Below are 22198 nucleotides of genomic sequence, written 5' to 3'. Positions count from 1 at the left end.
AAGAAAAGGGTCATAGGAACATACATATCGATAATTACGTTAAACGTGAAAGGATTAAATGCTCCAACCAAAAGACACAGGCTTGCTGAATGGATACAAAAACAAGACCCATATATATGCTGTCTACAAGAGACCCACTTGAGACCTAGGGACACATTCAGACTGAAAGTGAGGGGATGGAAAAAGAAATTCCATGCAAATGGAAATCAAAAGAAAGCTGGAGTAGTAATACTCATATTTGATAAAATAGACTTTAAAATAAAGAATGTTACAAGAGACAAGGAGGACACAACATAATGATCAAGGGATCAATCCAAGAAGAAGATATAACAATTATAAATATATATGCACCCAACATAGGAGCACCTCAATACATAAGGCAACAGCTATATAAGAGGAAATCAACAGTAACACAATAATACTGGAGGACTTTAACACGTCACTTACACCAATGGACAGATCATCCAAAATGAAAATAAATAAGGAAACAGAAACTTTAAATGACACAATAGACTAGATAGATTTAATTGATATTTATAGGACATTCTTTCCAAAAACAGCAGATTACACTTTCTTCTCAAGTGAGCATGGACATTCCCCAGGGTCTTGGGTCACAAATCAAGCCACAGTAAATTTAAGAAATCTGAAATCATATCAAGCATGTTTTCAGACCACAACAACACAATTGTAATTAGAAATCAATTACAGGGAAAGAAACGTAAAAAATACAAACACATGGAGGCTAAACAATACGTTACTAAATAACCAAGAGATCGCTGAAGAAATCAAAGAGGAAATCAAAAAATACCTAGAGACAAATAACAATGAAAACACAACATTCCAAAACCTATGGGATGCAGCATAAGCAGTTCTAAGAGGGAAGTTTGTAGCTATACAAGCCTACCTCAAGAAACAATAAAAAACTCAAATAAACAATCTAACCTTACACCTAAAGAACTAGACAAAGAAGCACAAACAAAACCCAAAAATAGCAGAAGGAAAGATATCACAAAAATCAGAGCAGAAATAAATGAAATAGAAACAAAGAAAACAACAGCAAAGATCAATAAAACTAAGAGCTGTTCTTTGAGAAGATAAACAAAATTGATAAACCTTTAGCCAGACTCATCAAGAAAAAGAGGGAGAGGACTCAAATCAATAAAATTAGAAATGAAAAAGAAGTTACAACAGACACCACAGAAATACAAAGCATCCTAAGAGACTACTATAAGCAACTCTATGCCAATAAAATGGACAACCTGGAAGAAATGGACAAATTCTAAGAAAGGTATAACCTTCCAGGACTGAACCAGGAACAAATAGAAAATATGAACAGATCAATCACAAGTAATAAATGGAAACTGTGATTAAAGATCTTCCAACAAACCAAAGTCCAGGACCAGATGGCTTCACAGGTGAATTCTATCAAACATTTAGAGAAGAGCTAAAACCCATCTTTCACAAACTCTTCCAAAGAATTCCAGAGGAAGAAACACCCCCAAACTCATTCTATGAGGCCACCATCAACCTGATACCAAAACCAGACAAAGATACTACAAAAAAAGAAAATTAGAGACCAATATCACTGATGAATATTGATGCAGAAATCCTCAACAAAATACTAGCAAAGAGAATCCAACAACACATTAAAAGGATCATACACCATGATCAAGTGGGATTTATCCCAGGGATGCAACGATTCTTCAATATACACAAATCAATGAATGTGATACACCATATTAACAAATTGAAGAATAAAAACCATATAATCATCTCAATAGATGCAGAAAAAGCTTTTGACAAAATTCAACACCGATTTATGATAAAAACTGTGCAGAAAGTGGGCATAGAGGGAACTACCGCAACATCATAAATGCCATATATGACAAACCCACAGCAAACATCATTCTCAATGGTGAAAAACTGAAAGCATTCCCTCTAAGATCAGGACAAAGATAAGGATGTCCACTGTCACCACTATTATTCAACATAGTTTTGGAAGTTGTAGCCACAGCAATTGGAGAAGAAAAAGAAATAAAAGGAATACAAATAGGAAAAGAAGAAGTAAAACTGTCACTGTTTGCAGATGACATGATGCTCTACATAGAGAATCCTAAAGATGCCACCAGAAAACTACTAGACCTAATCAATGAATTTGGTAATGTTGCAGGATACAGAATTAATGCAGAGAAATCTCTTGCATTCCTGTACACTAATGATGAAAAATCTAAAAGAGAAATTAAGGAAACACTCCCATTTACCACTGCAACAAAAAGAATAAAATATCTAGGAATAAACCTACCTAGGGAGACAAAAGACCTGTATGCAGAAAACTATAAGACACTGATGAAAGAAATTAAAGATGATACCAACAGATGGAGAGATATACCATGTTCTTGGACTGGAAGAATCAATATTGTAAAAATGACTATACTACCCAAAGCAATCTACAGATTCAATGCAATCCCTATCAAATTATCAATGGCATTTTTTACGGAATTAGAACAAAAAATCTTAAAATTTGTATGGAGACACAAAAGACCCCGAATAGCCAAAGCAGTCTTGAGGGGAAAAAACAGAGCTGGAGGAATCAGACTCCCTGACTTCAGACTATACTACAAAGCTACAGTCATCAAGACAATATGGTACTGGCACAAAAAGAGAGATATAGGTCAATGGAAAAGGATAGAAAGCCCAGAGATAAACCCACACACATATGGTCAACTTATCTATGACAAAGGAGGCAAGCATATACAATGGAGAAAAGACAGCCTCCTTAATAAGTGGTGCTGGGAAAACTGGACAGCTACGTGTAAAAGAATGAAATTACAACACTCCCTAACAGCATACACAAAAATAAATTCAAAATGGATTAGAGACCTAAATGTAAGACCAGACACTATAAAACTCTTAGAGGAAAACATAGGAAGAACACACTTTGACATAAATCACAGCAAGATCTTTTTTGATCCACCTCCTAGTGTAATGGAAATAAAACCAAAAATAAACAAATGGGACCTAATGAAACTTAAAAGATTTTACACAGCAAAGGAAACCACAAACAAGACAAAAAGACAACCGTCAGAGTTGGAGAAAATATTTGCAAATGAATCAAGAGACAAAGGATCAATCTCCAAAATATATAAACAGCTCATGCAGCTCAATATTAAAAAAACAAACAACCCAATCTAAAAATGGGCAGAAGACCTAAATAGACATTTCTCCAAAGAAGACATCCAGATGGCCAAGAAGCACATGAAAAGCTGCTCAGCATCACTAATTATTAGAGAAATGTAAATCAAAACTACAATGAGGTATCACCTCACACCAGTTAGAATGGGTATCATCAGAAAATCTACAAACAACAAATGCTGGAGGGCGTGTGGAGAAAAGGGAACCCTCTTGCACTGTTGGTGGGAATGTAAATTGATATAGCCACTCTGGAGAACAGTATGGACGTTTCTTAAAAAATTAAAAATAGAATTACCATATGATTCAGCAATCCCCCTACTGGGCATATACCCAGAGAAAACCATAATTCAAAAAGACACATGCACCCCAATGTTCACTGCAGTACTATTTACAATAGCCAGGTCATGGAAGCAACCTAAATGCCCATTGACAGATGAATGGATAAAGAAGATGTGGTACATATACACAATGGAATATTATTCAGCCATAAAAAGGAACAAAATTGGTCATTTGTTGAGATGTGAATGGATCTAGAGACTGTCATACAGAGTGAAGTAAGTCAGAAAGAGAAAAACAAATATTGTATATTAATGCATATATGTGAAACCTAGAAAAATGGTTCAGATGAACCTGTTTGCAGGGCAGAAATTGAGACACAGGTGTAGAGAACAAACATATGGACACCAAGTGGGGAAAGAGGCGGGATGCTGGGGGTGGTGGTGTGATGAATTGGGCGATTGGGATTGACATGTATATACTGATGTGTAAAATATTGATGACTAATAAGAACCTGCTGCATAAAAAAATAAAATTAATTTTAAAAATTTAAAAAGAAAGAAATTATAAAATCTAATCAAGATATCATTCTCCACCACCAACTGAGAAAGAAGGTTAGCATACAGATACTGTTGGGGGTCTAGATATGAAAATATAATTAATATTTATTCATGTGTATATCACAGTGAGTTATATATATTACACATTTCAAATCAAGTTTGGATTTGGAAACTCCACATTTTTCACTTTCTCTGAAAAAATTTTAATTTAAAGCAGAGAAAATAATTATTTTAATAGCAACAGGAATGAAATATTTCTCCAAAAGTTCCACCTTCAAAATTGTATCCATAAAAGTTTCATGCTAAAGGTTTAAGGGGAGCTCCTTTTCTCCCAGTCATTAAGAATACTGAGGACCCTGTTCTTTTTCAATATGAAAGTTAAATATGTTCCTCTGAATCTTTTAGCTAGTAAATTAAAATTTGGACAGAATTAGTCATAATTAGTTAACAACAATGTATTCAACTGCCATCAATTAGGGGCTGTTGGAACATCAAAAAGTCTTTGAACAATAACAAAAATGAATCTTAGGAGAAAAGAATAAACACAAGTACAGTGTCATTTTGTAAGGTTCAATAAACATGTGCTAAGAGCTTTGAATGAAAACAGAACCCATCAGTCTAGTAAACATAACATCAACTTGAAGAGTTTTCAACACAGACATCTGTTTGCTAGTTGTTGATGGACCTTAAACATATGTATATATGTAAGTAAATATACACATGGCCCACTTATATTTCCCTCTTACATCATTCCAATAGGAAACTTTATGTTTTATATCTTACTCATATGTACTACCATTTAAAATGCCTTATGTCAAATTTATTCTAAATAAAGGAATAGTTCTTCTTAAAGGACATGTAAATTGAGAGGTATTTAAAGTAACACTTTAAAATCTATAAATATATTCAAACTATTAAGTAAAGAATAACGCAGAAAAAAATACAAAAATTTTTTATTCTTTCAGGATATAAAATCACTATCTCAGATGGCAGTATTAGGCTAATACCAATCTATTAGGCTAGGGTTGGTTTACCAGGGGGAGGTGGGGGGAAGGGACTTTATAAAATTATCTTTGATGCTTTGTCAAAATATATGCCTTCTGCATGACAGAATCTCAGATATGAGAAAGGGAAGGAGATGTTTCTTTTTAGAAAGCTCTCCAATTTATACTGATATATCTACTTCAGCCCATGTCACCCACATTTGAAAAACCACAGTATTAAGATTTCCTCAATTGCTCAGAGATAATATGCGTTTAATTCAATTTGGTTTATATTTATGGGCCTTTATGAGGTCTGTGAGTCTCCTTAAATTCTCAGCTCAAGGAAGCCTTCACTGATACTCCCTTCTGTCCATACACCTTTCCTCCCCATTGTCTGATTAGGTGACCTTCTTCTCTGCTCATAAAGCCCCAAGGGCACCCCTCTAACAGAGCAGTTACTCTACTCCTTAGCCTGTAATTGAGTTGGGTTTTTTTAGTACAGATATTCCTTACACACTTAGGACCCAGAAGAATGTCTAGTATAAAGAAGATGTACACATACACATAGGGCTTGACAGGTGAAGGAGTGAATGAATACATATATTCACAAATTCAGTAAATACTTGTCAAGTGCCAGTGTTGTGTCTCAGGCACTGTTCAAGGTGCTGGGAATCCTGTCCCACACATAAAAGAGCAAGTAAATGAATGAGGAAGGGAGAAGGGATGGATAGGGGAAGGGTTAAATTGGAGAGAACAAGGAACAATCTCTCTTTTCAAGGTCCATACTTACTAATAGAGAAAACAACCATCTCTTATCCTTCAGTGAGCTGTTCGTCAGTGCACAGGTATTTATTGAGCTCTACTTTGGATCAGGCACAACATGAGACACTCACAACAATGAACAAGAAGTGCCAGATGCCTATGTCAGTGATCTTAGGATCTAGGGCAGTCGACAGTCAATGAACAAATGGACATAACAATGTGTGCTATAATATTATGTATGTAGATAAGTACTAGGGAGAAGACAAAGAGCATAGAAACTAATGGAACAGGTGATATAGGGACTACTTTCTACAAGATGCACAGGAAGCTCTCTCTGTAATGTTACCTTTAAAAGACCCTGCAGGAATACCACAATTTAAATGCTTTAGAATCCTTTATTAAACTTGTTATGTGTGTACAATTTGGTAAAAGAAGTTCTTATGCAGAGAATTTATGACAACAGACTCTATCATTCTCTGCAAAGTCACATTGTACTACCCATAAATTTTACAACAGAACCCAAATCCATGTGGCTGCCAAAACGATGTCTCAAATTCCACTATAAAGTCACCAAATCAAACAGAAGACCATAAGATTAAACATGTCTCTTAGTAATGACTTTTCTATTCACCCCACCCTAACCCCCATCTGCTTTCCAGCTGTTCAGACCCTCCCAATTCCCATTTTTAGAACCCATTAGCTAGTTTTTAAAAAAGAAACCTAAGTTCTACTTAGGTGCTGGGAGTAATATAAGAGTAATTTTATACAATATTGGGTTGGCCAAAAAGTTCGTTTGGGCTTTTCTGTAAGATGCTATGGAAAACCCAAATGAACTTTTTGGCCAACCCAATACATCCCATAACCTCAACTACAATTTACTATATTCAAACAGTTACACACATTGAAATTATTTCTAATAAATTTAAAAAAATAACAGCTGTCTTCTACACTAAGCTTGTTTCCAGGATCCACATTTGCAATCAATGCTCTTAATACTAATACACACATGCAAGATCTCTTTGTCCACCCACGCATATTATCAATTCCCCCTATTAAAAAAAACCAGTCTGTCTTGAGATGTCAATTTTTAGGACTGTAAAGGAAAGGGAAGAAATACAATGAAACATTAACTTTTTGTTTACTATTCTTTTTTTTTTTTTTTTACTTTCTCCAGCTGTGTAATTTCCTCATAATGCTAATCCTTCCATGGCTTTATCTACCACCTTGATTACCAAGGTGCCCAAATTCATGATCTCTAGCCCTGCCCTTCTCACCATATTGTCAACTCCCTGCCAGACTCTGACATCAGAAACTCCACAAGCTCAGAATGAACCTCATTGTTCTTCTGTCACTGCAATGAGTTCTTCTGACTTTCCTATCTCCATTTCACCAACCTGCCTGGCACTCAAGTTCAAAACTTTGGAGTAACCTTTTATTTTTCTCCCACATTCACTTGCCAGATCTAGAAAATTTTTCATTCTGCAGTGTGTCACTCAGTCTTCTCTACTTTTTCATTCCCACTATGAAGCCAATGGCTCAGGTCTGGGTTTTTGCAAGAGGAAGCCTAACTGGCTTCCTAATTCCACCATCCATTCCCCCTTGTATTTGTCATGTGCCATCACCACATTAGGCATCCTAAAATGAAAAACCAAATACAGGATATCCTGTCCTGATCCTTCAGAAGTCCATTAAAATTCTTCAGATGAGCATTCAAGGCTTCCATGCTAAAAACCAAATCTGTATTTCCAGTCATGAGCAACCATACTATTTGTTAAATTGCCCATTATTCCCAACTCCTGTTGTTCTCTCCCCCCTTCTTGACTTTGCCACGATGTTCTTAGTCTGAAAATGTCTTTCCTTCCCCAGCTCTTCCTCCAGTTGGTAAAATTTTAATAATTGTATAAAATGATATGAATTTTTATTTTCATCTGTATGTTTTTTTTTTCCATAATACAATTTCTCCACCATGGGATTGCATACTATTTCAATGAGGTTTAAAATTTTTTGGTTTTATCAGCTGGCTGGTTAGCTCAGTTGGTTAGAGCATGGTGCTAATTTTAAAAATGTGTTTTAATCCTGTAAGTCAATTTAGGCTTATCTCAACTCTCAAAATGCTACTTCCCCTTCCATTAAAAACATTGTATTCTCCCTCCTTAGACATTTTTTAAAAATACTGTACATACTTCTCAAATACTAAGCTTTGTCTTGTGCTATAGTTATTACTGTTCTCTATCCCCTACCTCCAAATTAAAATCCCTACACCAAATTTAAACCTACCCATAGGAATAGGGTATGTGTCTCTATTTTTGTATGCAATTTTTAATTTTATTAAAATATAAGATATTTTATTATATATTTTAATATTATTTGAATTATTACACTTTAAGTCACTCTGTAAGCAATGTTAAATCATTTATGGGTTAGTGCTATATACAAAAGTGAATGAAAGAGTGAGTAAATGAGCATACAAATTAAAAAGTGCATACAAATAAATTGAGACACATACCCTATTTCAGTGAGTAGATTTAACGTAGAAAAAATAACTTACGGTTACCAAAGGGGAAAGGGGTGGGGGAGCGATAAATTAGGAGTTTGGGATTAACATCTACACACGACTATATAGAAAGTAGATAACCAACAAGGACCTACTGTATAGCACAGAGAACTATACTCAATATTTTATAATAACCTATAAAGAAAAAGAATCTGAAAAAGAATAAATATAGATATACGTATAACTGAATCGCTTTGCCATACACTTGAAACTAACACAACATTGTAAGTCAACTATACTTCAATAATAAAATAAAAAAACAAAAACAAAAGTATATAATAAAATATGATAAAATTTTAAAAAAAGAATAAGAGTATTAGAAGTCAGGAGTAGCAGAAGTAAATGAAATACATGCTATTAAATATCATATGATTTCCTAGTGTTTGCCATAGGTAAATAATTTGGGATCTCTTCCATGATTTATCACAATGCCTAATATTTAGAAAGAGATTAATGAATGTTTATTGTTAACTGAGTTATTCTTGAAACATTTTTTGAGAAACAAGTCAGCATTCTTCAGGATTATTTTTTATTTGTAGCAAACCAACTATCTTTTCCTGAGTATTAACATTAATGGCATCATAAACAAATAATGTTGTAGTGCAAATTTTAAGGGAAAATAAAGAAATAGAATGGACAGACTCAAAAGTTACCTGACATACAAGAATGTACATATTTATATAGGTAAGGTGTACATTTATTTGCTCATTCTTAAATACTCATTTGGGGAGTGGAAGGTAGAAGCTACCAGGTTCTTTAAAGATACAGGGAGAAGAATCTTTCCAAAAAAATATATATAGAAGAAGAAGGAGGAGGAGGAGGAGGAGGAGGAGGAGGAGGGGGAGGAGGAGGAGGAGGGGAGGGGGAGGAGGAGGAGGAGGGGGAGGAGGAGGAGAGGGGGAGGGGGAGGGGAGGCGAGGGGAGGGGGAGGTGGAGGAGGATGAGGAGGGGGAGGAGAAGGAGAAGGAGAAGGAGAAGGAGAAGAAGAAGAAGAAGAAAAAGAAGAAGAAGAAGAAGAAGAAGAAGAAGAAGAAGAAGAAGAAGAAGAAGGTGGAGGAGGAGGAGAAGAAAAAGATGAAAATAATAATCACTTGAGAAAAAAGGAAGATAGAAAAAATTGAGTAAAGTGTTATTTCCTTAGTCAAAGATTCCAGAAAGCCCTCATCTACTTCTCAGTCCATCAAGAATGTTATTCTTTCAGTATCTCTTCTCTCTGTGGCATTACCAGTCTCCCCTTTTCCACTGCATCCTTCCATCCTTCCAAAGCAATCTCTTATACCTCCAATATTTAAAATAAAACAACAAAATACTCTGACTTGTCCCTGCAAACCTCTGCAACTATTGTTTTTATTCCCAGAAACAATTTGTTTATAATGTGTTCTGTCTCCACTTACTTACTTCCCACTCTCCTACCACTATCTTGCATCTGTTCCAGGCAGGCCACTGAAACAGCTCTTATCAGGATCACTAAAGCCTTCTTGTTTCCAAATCCAAATCCAAGGCTTTTTAAAAAATTTTTTTTAAAGAGCAATGAACAGCATTCCACATCATGAGTCATTCCCTCCTTCTTTAAACATACTATCTCTTTGTAGACTCCTAAGTCTCTTTTTCCAGATTCTACTCCTTGACTCAGCTTTAAAATGTAATTCTTCAGGGCTTAATTCCTGGTCTGCTCTTTTTCTCACCCTACCTTTTTCCTTTTCTCTAGGTATCATCATTCAGTTCTATGGCTTGAACATGCAATGTTAACTACCCAAATACACAGTTCCAACCTAGACTTCTCCACTGAGCTCAAGACATATAATAAGAGTTCCCACGGATGTCTGAAGTGCATCCTAAACCCACCAAATCCAAAAGTGGACTTGGATCCTCTTCCCCAAATCTGTTCCTCCCAGGTCTTTAGTAAACTGCACCACCATCTACTCAATGGTCCAACCCATATTCCCAGTAGACATGCTTCATGCCTTCCTCCCCTTCTTCTCATGATTCATGTTCTATCAATCAGCACATCCTACCAGTTCTCCGTCCAAAATATATCTCACATCTGTTCTTATTTACTTCTCTATTATATTATCTTCATCCAAGCCATTATCACATTTTGAGTGGACTCTTTTCTCAGCCTACTAAATGTGATCCCTGCTATCTTTGTTTCTGTTTTTACCTTGCTTCCTTCAGTTCATTTCTCACACAGCAGTTCCATAAAGTGAAAGCACATCTGATCTCTCTCTCCAACTTAAAATTATTGGACTGGTTTCCAGACTCCTTGTCTTGTCCTGCAAGTCCTCCATCATTTTACCTTGTGGCCCACCTACTCTCTCTACTCCAATCAAATCCACCTCCTTTCAGTTCTTGAAATTATCTAAGCTCTTCCATGATCGAATTATTTTGCTTATGCTATTCCTTCTATCCAGAATGCTCTTTACCTCTTTACCTATTTGTTTGCATGGCTGAATCTTCCTTTAGGTGTCAGTTTGTTACTTCAGAGAAATATTCACTGGTACTGTCAGCAGTTTCCCCCCTCCCAGAGAATTTATTATTATTGTTATTGGTTTACTTATTTAGTTCTTCTACATGCTCACTAATCCATATCTCACTGATCTATATACTCCATATGGGAAGGTAGTCTTTCTCTTTCACTCGCTTCTGTCTGAATAACTTACACAATGCCTGGCAGGTGGTTAGCAAAACAACTATTTTCCAAATAAATATATTTTAAATGAATAAATGAATTACATACAGCTATAAAGAATTTAAATTGATTTTCTAATTTATGGGCCAGTTATCTTTTCAACTCTGACGAAAGTCGTTATTATTTAACACTGAATGATAGAAACAAGAATTGGATAGACTTAGCATTTAGGTCAATGAAAACAAAAAGACAGAGAAGCCAACCATGAAATATTTGTTATACCTGAAGCACCAGCCTATGAGATAGCTTGTTTTTATTTATGTGGCTTCCTTATCACTTAATTAAAATTCAGAAGTAAATACAACATTTTATGGGAATTTGCTTTTCCAGTATCCAGGATATCATTTGGCATATATCCAATTTTTGTAGTTTGTGAGTTTCTGGGAAGATTTAGTTTTTCATGGGATTATGGTTTAGAAAGTTTCTTTAAAGATCATGATAGCACGGTTAAATAGGCTAAATGATAAAGATTTCTGATGGCAGAATTCATACATTTTGCTTTTATATTCTGTAGTCTAGCTGGAAATCCCTTCCACCAAAACTATGTATCATTTATTACACCATAGACTCAGATTTATTACAGCAAAGACTCAAATGCAGCTAAACATGGGTTAGTGTCTTACTTCAGTTTAGGTTATAATGTTAACACTTTTTAGCATGAAGTAGGATACCTGAAAGACAGCAAAATAAACTATTTAGGTAATTCCCTTAAGCCAATCTCCAAACCCAACCTTATCTCAATTGAGTATCAGGGGATGATATTAAGGTTGTACGAATTGCTGCTTGTTTAAAATGGAGCCCACTGACACCACCCGAATGCAACACTGGACACCAAGGATGCATAATCAACTACAGAATGTTTTTCCTTATTTCACATCCATAGCTTAAGGACTGTAATTGCATAAGACCCTGGTTGACCCTTTGTTTCCAGTGGGTGCTCATAAAATAGTTGTGATGGCCAAAACTAATTGAGTAGGTGAACAGAATTTGAAAATATTAACATCTCTTCTTCCAAAGATGATATTATTTTTCAAAAACACCATCCCACGCCCCAGAATATATCTGTTTTAAACATTAAATGCAACTATCTGTTCTTAGCATTAAAATTTAGCTCGTGAATATCTTAAAACATTTGAGAGTAGTTTACTTGATTTTGCCCTTCAAAAAACCTTTTTTCCAATCAATATTTGGCTAGCTTTGAGAAATCTGGCAATCATGTATTATTTGGTAATGATGATGACTGTCCCACTTACTTTCCCTCTGCCTTTGAAACCAAATCTGGAGGATATTTCTATTCAATAATCTTTTCCTTCTTAAAACATCTGGCTACTTCATTTTTACCTCACTTCTCAATTAGGTTCAAAATTGGTATAACCTATGATTATCTGGTAACCATGTTCATGGAATAAACCAATGCATTTATTCTAAGTATCAGCTCACTTGTGGGACAGAAGAATAAAACAGTTGAAACATAAACTGAATCAGAGAATCTAGGATATGTGATTGCTGTTAATTCTTTGTTTTTCTAAAGACTTCATCATTGTTTACTTGTTGAATAAAGTGCTCAAAAAGATAATAACTGGTTTCTTTTACAAATATGTCCCGGTAGCAGAGATGTTCATAAGCTATGGCTGATAGATGCCAGAAGTTTTGCCTTATGGTGACAGAGCAGAGAATACAAGATACTGGATCTCAGAGTGATGGAAGCTGGGGCATTGACATGAGTGAAAGTGCTCATAAGGTGTACAGAAATTACAGGACAGATTAGAAAAAAATTCCCAAACTTCTATAGATACCTGGGTATCCCCAATGTCCTAGATGTCTGGGAAAGAATTCATTTCAGGGGGGAAATCAGCCACCCAGCATAGAGGACAGTGGAGTTCAGGACACACAGGAGATCCCACCCAGGGAGACAGAGAGATATTATCATGACAAGGAAAGAAAATCAGCCAGTATTCGAGTCGAGCAGATCACTCAGTAATGGAGGAGGCAGGATGTGCCAGCAGAGACCTCTTAGATGTCAACATGGAAACACATGCACACACACACCCACACACACACACCCCCCAGGGAATTGTGAGTGAGGTTGGGAAGCACAGCTATGAGTCTCCACATTGGACTTTGTGAGGTGGAGGCATGGTGGAATATGCCTTATCTTAAGCAGAGTGTTTATTGCTATATTTTTAAAACTTTTTTTCTGTATATATTTAATCTTCAGACTCATTCAATTGCTACATAGTCTTTGCCACACATTTTACAGTTATTTATTGAGTTTCTAGTATGTACCAAGCTCTGTGTTAGAGGAGTTCAGACACACTGATGGATTTGATGGATTGATTCAAAAAGCTTAGAGTACAGTGGGCATCCAAAGGCTTGAAGACTTTTTTTTTTTTAAATTTATTTATTCTTTTTGGTTGTGTTGGGTCTTCGTTGGTGTACGCGGGATTTCTCTAGTTGCAGCGAGTGGGGGCTGCTCTTCGTTGCGGCGTACAGGATTCTCATTGCGGTGGCTTCTCTTGTTGCAGAGTACAGGCTCTAGGTATGTGGGCTTCAGTAGTTGTGACACACAGGTTCAGCAGTTGCAGTGCATGGGCTTAGCTGCTCTGCAGCATGTGGGATCTTCCCAGACCAGGGCTTGAACCCTTGTCCCCTGCATTGGCACGTGGATTCTTAACCACTGCACCACCAGGGACGTCTCGAAGACTTTATTTTTTAAGAGCAGTTTCAGGTTCATAGCAAAATTGAGAGGAAGGTGCAGAGATTTCCTGCCCCCACACATGCACAGCCTCCCCCATTATCAACATCCCTGACCAGAGTGGTACATTTGTTAGAATTAATGAACCTACGTTGACACATCAGAATCACCCAAAGTCCATAGTCTACCTTAGGGTTCACTCTTGGTGTTGTACATTCTATGGGTTTGGAAATTTGTTGCTATTTTTAGGTTGTAGCCACATATTCTTCTGATAGAGTTCTTATAAATGGAAATAGCTTGTTTGTGTGAGTAAATTTCCCAGTTATCTTGACAGGGATTTGAGTCAACAAAATAGTGTAAGAAGAAAAAAATAAAAACGTAAGGTATCCCAAGGTATCATTTCTAAGAGTATCCCAGTATGAGTTACATCAAATTAGATCACTATCGAGGTAGCACATAGAATTTATCCTTTCATCTAGACTGTCAGTTATTTATGTACCATGTTTTGAGCATCTTCCATATGAACATCCTGGAACCAGGGACAGATGATGTGTCCCAAATGAACATACCACGCTGCTGAACTCTCAAGAAACTTAAAGATAGACAAAGAGGTCATTCCACTGAGATATATGAAAATAGAAGGTGCTACAATGACAGACAATTGCCAGGTGATTGGCAGTTGTTCCAGACTGGAGGGGGGACCATAGAAAGGAGGATGGCAGAAGATGCTTCATAGATGGCATGCCCCCTGGGGTAAGACATGAAGTAACTGATGATAAGAATGCAAGACAGTCATCTGAGTTACCCTTCAAATGAGATAAGAATTATCTCAGTTGCCAAATGCATCATTACTACAGTTATAATTGTATTGACCAAACATGACAGTGATAGATAATACAGCAACGTTGGAGGGAAAAGGAATCATAAAACTGAGAAATTAACTAGACCTGACCCTCTGATCTTCTCTCACATGATTTTTAGTCCAACAAACATGGTACTCTAAGCCTAGTGGTAAATTATGGACTTTTTAATCAAATTCAAGTACTGCAATGGTAACTCCACAAAATAATTTGTATGCTAAGACTGGAATTCTACATTCTTTTGCTTTCATGGACTTGTGAATGGACATGTTCTCAATTGAAGGCCTTCTCTGTACCCCTATATAATTGTTTTTCTAGGAGATGTAGCAGGGCTTCTTTTTCTTTAGTCCATCTGTCTCTTCAGTCACAGATTAATGGCTCTGCCCTTGGAAATTTTCAGACTTTTTGGAAAAATAGCAAATGACATAAATCCAGAATATGTCAGTAGGGAGAAGATTTATGCTCTGCTTCCTTTACTTTGGCATATTTGGATAAAACATCAAGATACTGTAAAGTCTAGGAAAATGGAAATCTTGATTTAGAATAAGTATCCCCTCTTTCCCCATTCTCTGTTTCTGTGTACTTCTAGCCAGTCTCCCATAACCACATTCATATACATTTTATGTGTTTCCGAACTTGGAAACCATACCATTGATCTATCTATAAACACACACACACACACACACACACACACACACACACACACACACACACACACACACTTTTTCATCGTTTTTCCTACAACACATGTTTCAATGGATTGGGTGCTGAGATCAAACAAATAAGACATGGTCCCTGCTTCCCTAGAAGTTCTAGTATAAATTAGACAATAAGAACACAAATAAACATACAAGCATTCAGGCAGCTGTGCAAACACTTACACTAATGAATAATGTATATCCGTTTTAAAAATGTTAGTAAATATGGGCTATGTGGGAGAAAATGAAAAGTGAGCTGAAAAACCTTCTGACCCTTAGAGCTGAAAGAGGACTTTGAGACCATCAAGGTCAGCAGCCTGGTTGCACAGGAGGGAAATCTGCCAGCACAGTTTCAGAGGTGGTTGTAGGGGAACGAAATCATAACATCACCTCCCATTGGTGGAGCGAGGCTCTTTGTAGGTCAGATTTCTGAATCTCTGAGCAGAAGGGATTGAGCTCTCTGTCCAAATGATTAGATACCTTATCAACCTGAAAACAACAAGGTTTTTTAAATGGTAACACTGAAAAAGCCTTCTAAATTCCTGTTTGGGTTCCAAACACTTCTCTTGTACCTTTAAGTAATCCCTTTTCTCAGAATCAGATGCCTTATGTAAATCTTTTCTTGCCATCTCAAACAAGACTCCCTGCTTTTTGCCAAAGACACAGAAAACAGCCTCCGGGATAGCTTTCAAGGTTTCCTGATGGCCAGACTACTACAGTTAGATTTCAAAAAAAATATTGATTTCTGGGATAAAGGATGAAGCTACAAAGCACCTTTGCCCCCAAACACCAGATTTTCTTTCTTTTTCGAATGGTCATAAACCAACAAAGCGAAAGACCATGAAAGTCAATTTTAACAAGTCCAACTCTATATCTGTGTGCAGAGGGTCTCCAAATGTCTTATTTTATTCTAAATGCTATGTGGAGAAAAACAGATAGTAATATAACATTAATGTTTATTTTTTTCTGACCCCAAGGTCAACTGCACTATTAAAATATAAACCCTAATTTCCAAATATTGTAATAATTTGAAAAGAACATATAACATGAAAATGTTAAAACAGGCTTGGCTTTATTTTGGAAACTCACTGTCACCAATTTATTCCCAAAGGGAGTCATCAGCATTAATATTGACAATGCTTTCCCTAAAATAGCCGCTGTCGAGTTCTGCGTACACGGTGTACTCAGTAAAGCTTGCTCATCAATTTACTGACTCACTAAGACTGCCGCTGCTTTGTGTCATCAATTTAAAACATCTTTATCTGAAAATAATTTATGGAAATCCATGGTCCTTGAAAATGAAAAAAACACACCATATTGTTTTCAGATTTCACCATCCTATTTTCCATTTTCTAATAAACATTCAAATGACAAGGTAGGCTACCAGAGAATGGTCATTGCAGCCTCCTTTAATCCTTTTCACACAAGATGTCCCTTCTTTATCTTTCTCTCTCCTGTTCTAGCATAAATAGAAAGGCCTATATTTAAATATTTAATCTAGAGAAGATTTCATTCCTTGTTGAAGAGCCTTGGTTGATCAATGCGTCCAGTAATAATATTATCTCATCTAAGTCATTAAATCATCAAACCTATGTATTAAAGTCTCTGCCACAAGAGTGAGCATGCCTTCCCATGAAAACTTAAAAATCATGTGTGATTTTTATTTAGTTCCCTGAAAAATATAAAACTTTCAACCTACTTGCATTTTATAGTTAAGAAACTAAATATTTTTATTTATTTAAGCTATGTGATCTGCTTACTACAAGAAGTTTAAAGTAGCTTAGAGTGAGAAAAGATAACGTAAACATGGTAATGAGAATGAAATGGAAAAGAAAACTTGGATATCAAATCAAAAGACAAGAAGATTCCCAGTCAGGAAAGTAAGCAGTTTATTGTATTTGTTTCTGATTTTCTGACATTTAAGGTGAACTCCTACTATGCTTCAAGACCCAGGTCAGACAGCATCCTCTCTGTGAAGCCTCTTCTGAGTACCTAAAGGCCAGAACTCTAGTGGTGTTTTATACTTATGCTAATACAAGTACTTAACTGATTTTGTTGCAATAATTTGCTTAGAAATCTTCCTTTGCTCATATGGCCAACTCATAACTCCTCAAAGTCAGGAATCCTTGCCTTTCTTTAGTTCCTATTGTTAAATCAGCATTTAGCATCATTCAGTACCCTGTCTTTTCTCTTCTCCGGAAACTTCTGCAACTTTCTCTTTATCCCTTGAGTTCTAAAATATCATGTGTAGGTGAGTCTTTCATTCTGAAAACTTGCACTACCTTTCTTTGACTAGAACAAAATTTTTTCTAATGTTAAATCATCTCTACATTTTTATTTTCCCCAGACCCTTTTTCTAAAACTCCTAGAAAAAATATCAGAGCCCCTGAACTAATTTCCAGTGACTCATCCTTATTCTACTCATACTTTTCATTTTCTTTGTGCGATGTCTTGTGAGTTTATCAACTTTATCTTTCAGAATAGATCATTATTTTGGTATGTTTGATTTCCTTTATAAATGTTCAGAAAATATGTTTTTAGTTCCAAAAAGTTTTGCTTATTTTTAATAGTAGTCTGATTTTCCTTTCTTTCTTTTCTTCCTTTTTAAAATATATTTAATATCCAAACAAATCTTTCTGAGAATGTAAACAGACTATTTTTCAAGTTCTCTGATGTCCATTGAACTATTTCTTTTTCCTCTATAGTCATTTGTTCTGTTTCTTTTGCTTGTTTCTTTTCATTTAGGTTGTTGGTTTTCTTAAACTCTCTGATGATCTTAAGTTGGTGATTCATATTTATGAATAAAGGACTTGACTGATGAATTAAGGTAGCTGTCACACACTCTCTGTAAAGGTCTGGATCTATTTCCCCAAAAGGGCTTTCCCTGGAAAACACCAGGCTGCTTTCCTGTCTATGTAAATAGGTGAGGATGGGTCAATTGGTAGGAATCATTTTAGGATATGTGGCCAGAAGGTAAGCAGGCAGGCTACCTAAATGCCAAAATAACAAGAATGTTACTCTGAGAATGGAGCATTGCAGTATATTTTTCTCCTGGTTTGAGAGGGCTTTCCTCTTACATTCTCTCTGTATGGTTGCACAGCTTGATGTGCCTAAAAGTCAGCTGTGCCTCGTGTCAAGAGACAAATATCACACTGAATTGCTAGCCTGTCCTATGCAGTTTCTTTAGGAAGAAGTCCTCTGGCTTAAGCTAGGGAAGAAATGCCTCTGCTGTCAGAGGCATTTTCCACTCTGTGGGGAAGTGGAGAAAAGCCACATGAGTCTTGTTAGCCTACAGATTATTAAATACTTACCCTGATGACGGTTTCACTGTTCTCCCCCATCCCCGTGCCTTCTAACTGAACTTGGAGCTTTTCCCAACATATCCAAGACGTCTCCTTTGAGTGTGTTGGACCCCCTGTGTGCTTTCTCCTAGTCTGGATTATTTATTTATAAGAGCTTTTTCTCCGGAAATCATTCACAATTTCAATGTTGCTGCCAGTGTCACTTCCTATTTGCCATGCAGCTATGGATTTATTTTCCCTGTGAAACAACTTTGTTGTTCCAATGGAACTGGGAAGGGAAAAAGATAAACCTACTTCCTAGGCTTACCGTTGTTGAACTAGGGACTCCATGAGTTTGAACTGCCAGGTGGTGTTTAGATTTAGCGCTTCGTTTGGACTCTGAACTTCCAAAGGTAAGCATTTGTTATCTACTGTACTTTTAAATGTTTATTTAACTGGTTTGCCATTCTTTAGAATGCTTCCTATGTCTAATTATTAATCTTTAGAAAGGTTCTAGTTTTATTCCAAAAATTATAAAAGCCAGACTCATAGAAATTATCTTTGGGTCTATAATAGCCTTCAAAAACGTGAAGGTCAGCTGAATTCAGGCTCAGGGTTGAATCTGACACCTGAGTCACAGGTGTCAATATAGCTGTGAATATTAAAGGGATAAAAATGCCCTTGAGACATATCTTTTAATAACAACAAGAAGTAGACTGCCGAAGTGGTGTTTTAAATCTTCTAATCAGTTTCAAAAACTATATCTAAAGTCCAAGAAAAATCTGAATAATTGAGAGCATATATATGATATAACCTAATATAATACATAACCACTATATATTATACATAATTATATTATGCATGTATATATATATATATATATATTTATTTATATACCAACTTTCCTAAATAAAAGCAAAAGTAGCTCTCGGTTTCTTCATCACCTTGGATAAAAATTATCTTCTAAGAATTCTATCTAATTCTCTTCTGGAAAGTCACTGGCCATATGTTCATTTAATCCCACAATTAGAGGCAGTCTTCTATTACTTTGCAGTCAGTGAGAATGAGAGCCCCTGACCTTCTCAAATTGCTCTGAAATCATAAGAAGTGCACTTCGAAAAGACAGTAGCTCTAGCTTCTCTCTTGTCAGTTATTTAGGTTCAATATTTTTTTAGCAATTCCAAAGATAAATTACATTTTCAATTTCCTTTGTGTTTCTCCATGTCAAGTCAGAGTAGAACATGGGTGTTTGTCTTTTGTTTCCTAGTGAAATTTATTTCACTAAAGTTTTTTTTTATAATATGGCAAAGCTTATATTATTTTTCCCATATTTTTCTTTCTATTTCAAATATCCATTAAGCCTCCTTTCACATGCCTCAAAACATGCTTTCAATCTTGCCTAAGTATAAATTCTCTGTGAAATTAAATATAATCTCCTATAAGCAACTAGTAAAAAAGAAAATTCACTGCTTTGTTAATCATTTTTAATTCTACTAGTGAAAAAGGCAATATATATCAGATCAGATGATATAAAAATTTATTTCACTAGTAATCCATTTCACTGAATAAATGAAGTCAAATGCAAATGAATGCGATGAATAATACTACATATGAAAGTGTTTGCAAGTGAAATGTGGACATAAGGGTTTAGGTGGATTAATGTGGGCTGAAATACACTTCACATCAACATTGAAGTAGGGACATAATAGCTACCGAATAAATGGTTGCTGAATTAATAAATCAGTTAAATAATTAAGCAATGCTGTTATCACAATAGCTTGATGCATTCATTTCAACTATAGGATTGTCCTTCATAAAGAAATTCAATATATATTAATACTATTTATTTACATGGTTTCTTCTCCAAGTAACCTGTGGGATCCCTGAGCGCAGGGACTGTGTCTTATTTATTTTTATATCACCAGTGCCCAGTAGAGTGCCTGGTGTTATTAGATACTTAGTAATTTTTCTAATTGACTTGAAATAAAATATTTGTATCAGCTAAACAAAATAGCCTCTTCCATTTAAGAAATTTAGAAAAATTCCTAGCTCCAATGGACATGAGGTTTTAAAGATGGGATTTACTGGGAAAACTGCTTAGATATGCTAGCTTCATGAAACTCCCCATTCTCAGAAAATTACACTTATCAGAACACAAGTCACATCTGTCTTCTGCACATATGCCTGGTCTTATGCCTATTAGATCTGGTCAAATTCTCTATAATTTTACAAGTTGTATTTTTATCCTCCTTAAAAATTCTCACTCAGTTCCTTACCTGTTCTTGCCTTGTTTCCACTGCAAATGTGACATTGGCATTGCATCTCTGAGGACCATCATCCAGCGGCTGGAAACTCTTGCTATCGCATCTGTACTCCTGTCCCAGAATATCTATCTAACCCAGGGTCCTAATATTAACTGTATGTGCTCAACCAGCACCAACGTGACTCTCAGTCTTCATTCGAAAGAGTGGTTTAAGAAATTCTCCAGCAGCTCTCTGCTACCCCAGTTTATGGTATCTTCAGGGGCCTTGGCAGTAAAATTAGTAGTAAAAATAGCTAACATGCATTGAGCACTTGTATCTCTATTATAATATGTACAGAAATTTATTCTTTCCTGTTTATATGCCTATCTCTCCAACAAAAATCCATGTAAAATGCCTCAATCAATATTTGATAAATTATTCATTAAATTAATGAGTACTTTGATCAAATACTACACCAATCAATGGATTAAGAAAGCTGTATGCACTTGGCAGAGCTGCTCACCTGGACAAAACTGCCTTGTTTTCTATACCCTGTTCCCCAGTACCAGGGCAGTGAACCTCTTGCCTTTTCTTTTTCTAGATTTCAGGCAACTCCCTCCCTCTGTTCTGACATATTTAATGAACTGACAAACTTGCTATAGTAGGCATCCCACTGACATTGGAGAAAGCACCTATTTTCCCTGGAAACACTTTTATAACTGTTTGAGGGATTTCTTCGGTTTTTTTTTTTTTTTTTTTTTTTGATAGTAACATCACAAAGGACTTTTGCCTTTGGCATGACCACCAAAACAAGCTGAATAAGCTACTGCACTGTTGGTGTTTTTAATCCACTAGAGTGCTGAGGAGACAAAGGACCCTAGTTGAACTCAACTCCAAAATATAACAAGCCCTTCATAGGAGAGAAGAGACACATACCTGCTCTCATTTCTGGTGGAGTGGAAGGAGAAGAAATCTCTCGTTAACAGATAACATATACACACTACTATAGTACTATAAAATAGATAACTAATAAGGACCTACTGTATAGCACAGGGAACTCTACTCAATACTCTGTAATGACCTATACAGGAAAAGAATCTAAAAAAGAGTGGATATATGTATATGTATAACTGATTCACTTTGCTATACGGTAGAAACTAACACAATATTGTAAATCAACTATATTCCAATAAAAATTCTTAATAAAAGGATATAAGGAGGAAGAAACAAGCCAAAACTTTAATGACCACGGGCAGGCTGGCCTGGCAGATACAATTCCAAGAAGACCCAGTCAGAGAGCAAATCTGCACTCACCCAAAGACTGTTTCCCACAGGTCTCCACGTGTACTACACTGAAAGGCTGACAGCAGGGCTGAGGATCCTCCTGAGAGATCTTCCAGTGTAT

The sequence above is a fragment of the Leucopleurus acutus genome (assembly GCF_964270905.1).
Source record: "Leucopleurus acutus genome assembly, chromosome: 15".
NCBI classification, from domain to species: Eukaryota; Metazoa; Chordata; class Mammalia; order Artiodactyla; family Delphinidae; genus Leucopleurus; species Leucopleurus acutus.
This window is presented reverse-complemented; position numbering follows the sequence as displayed.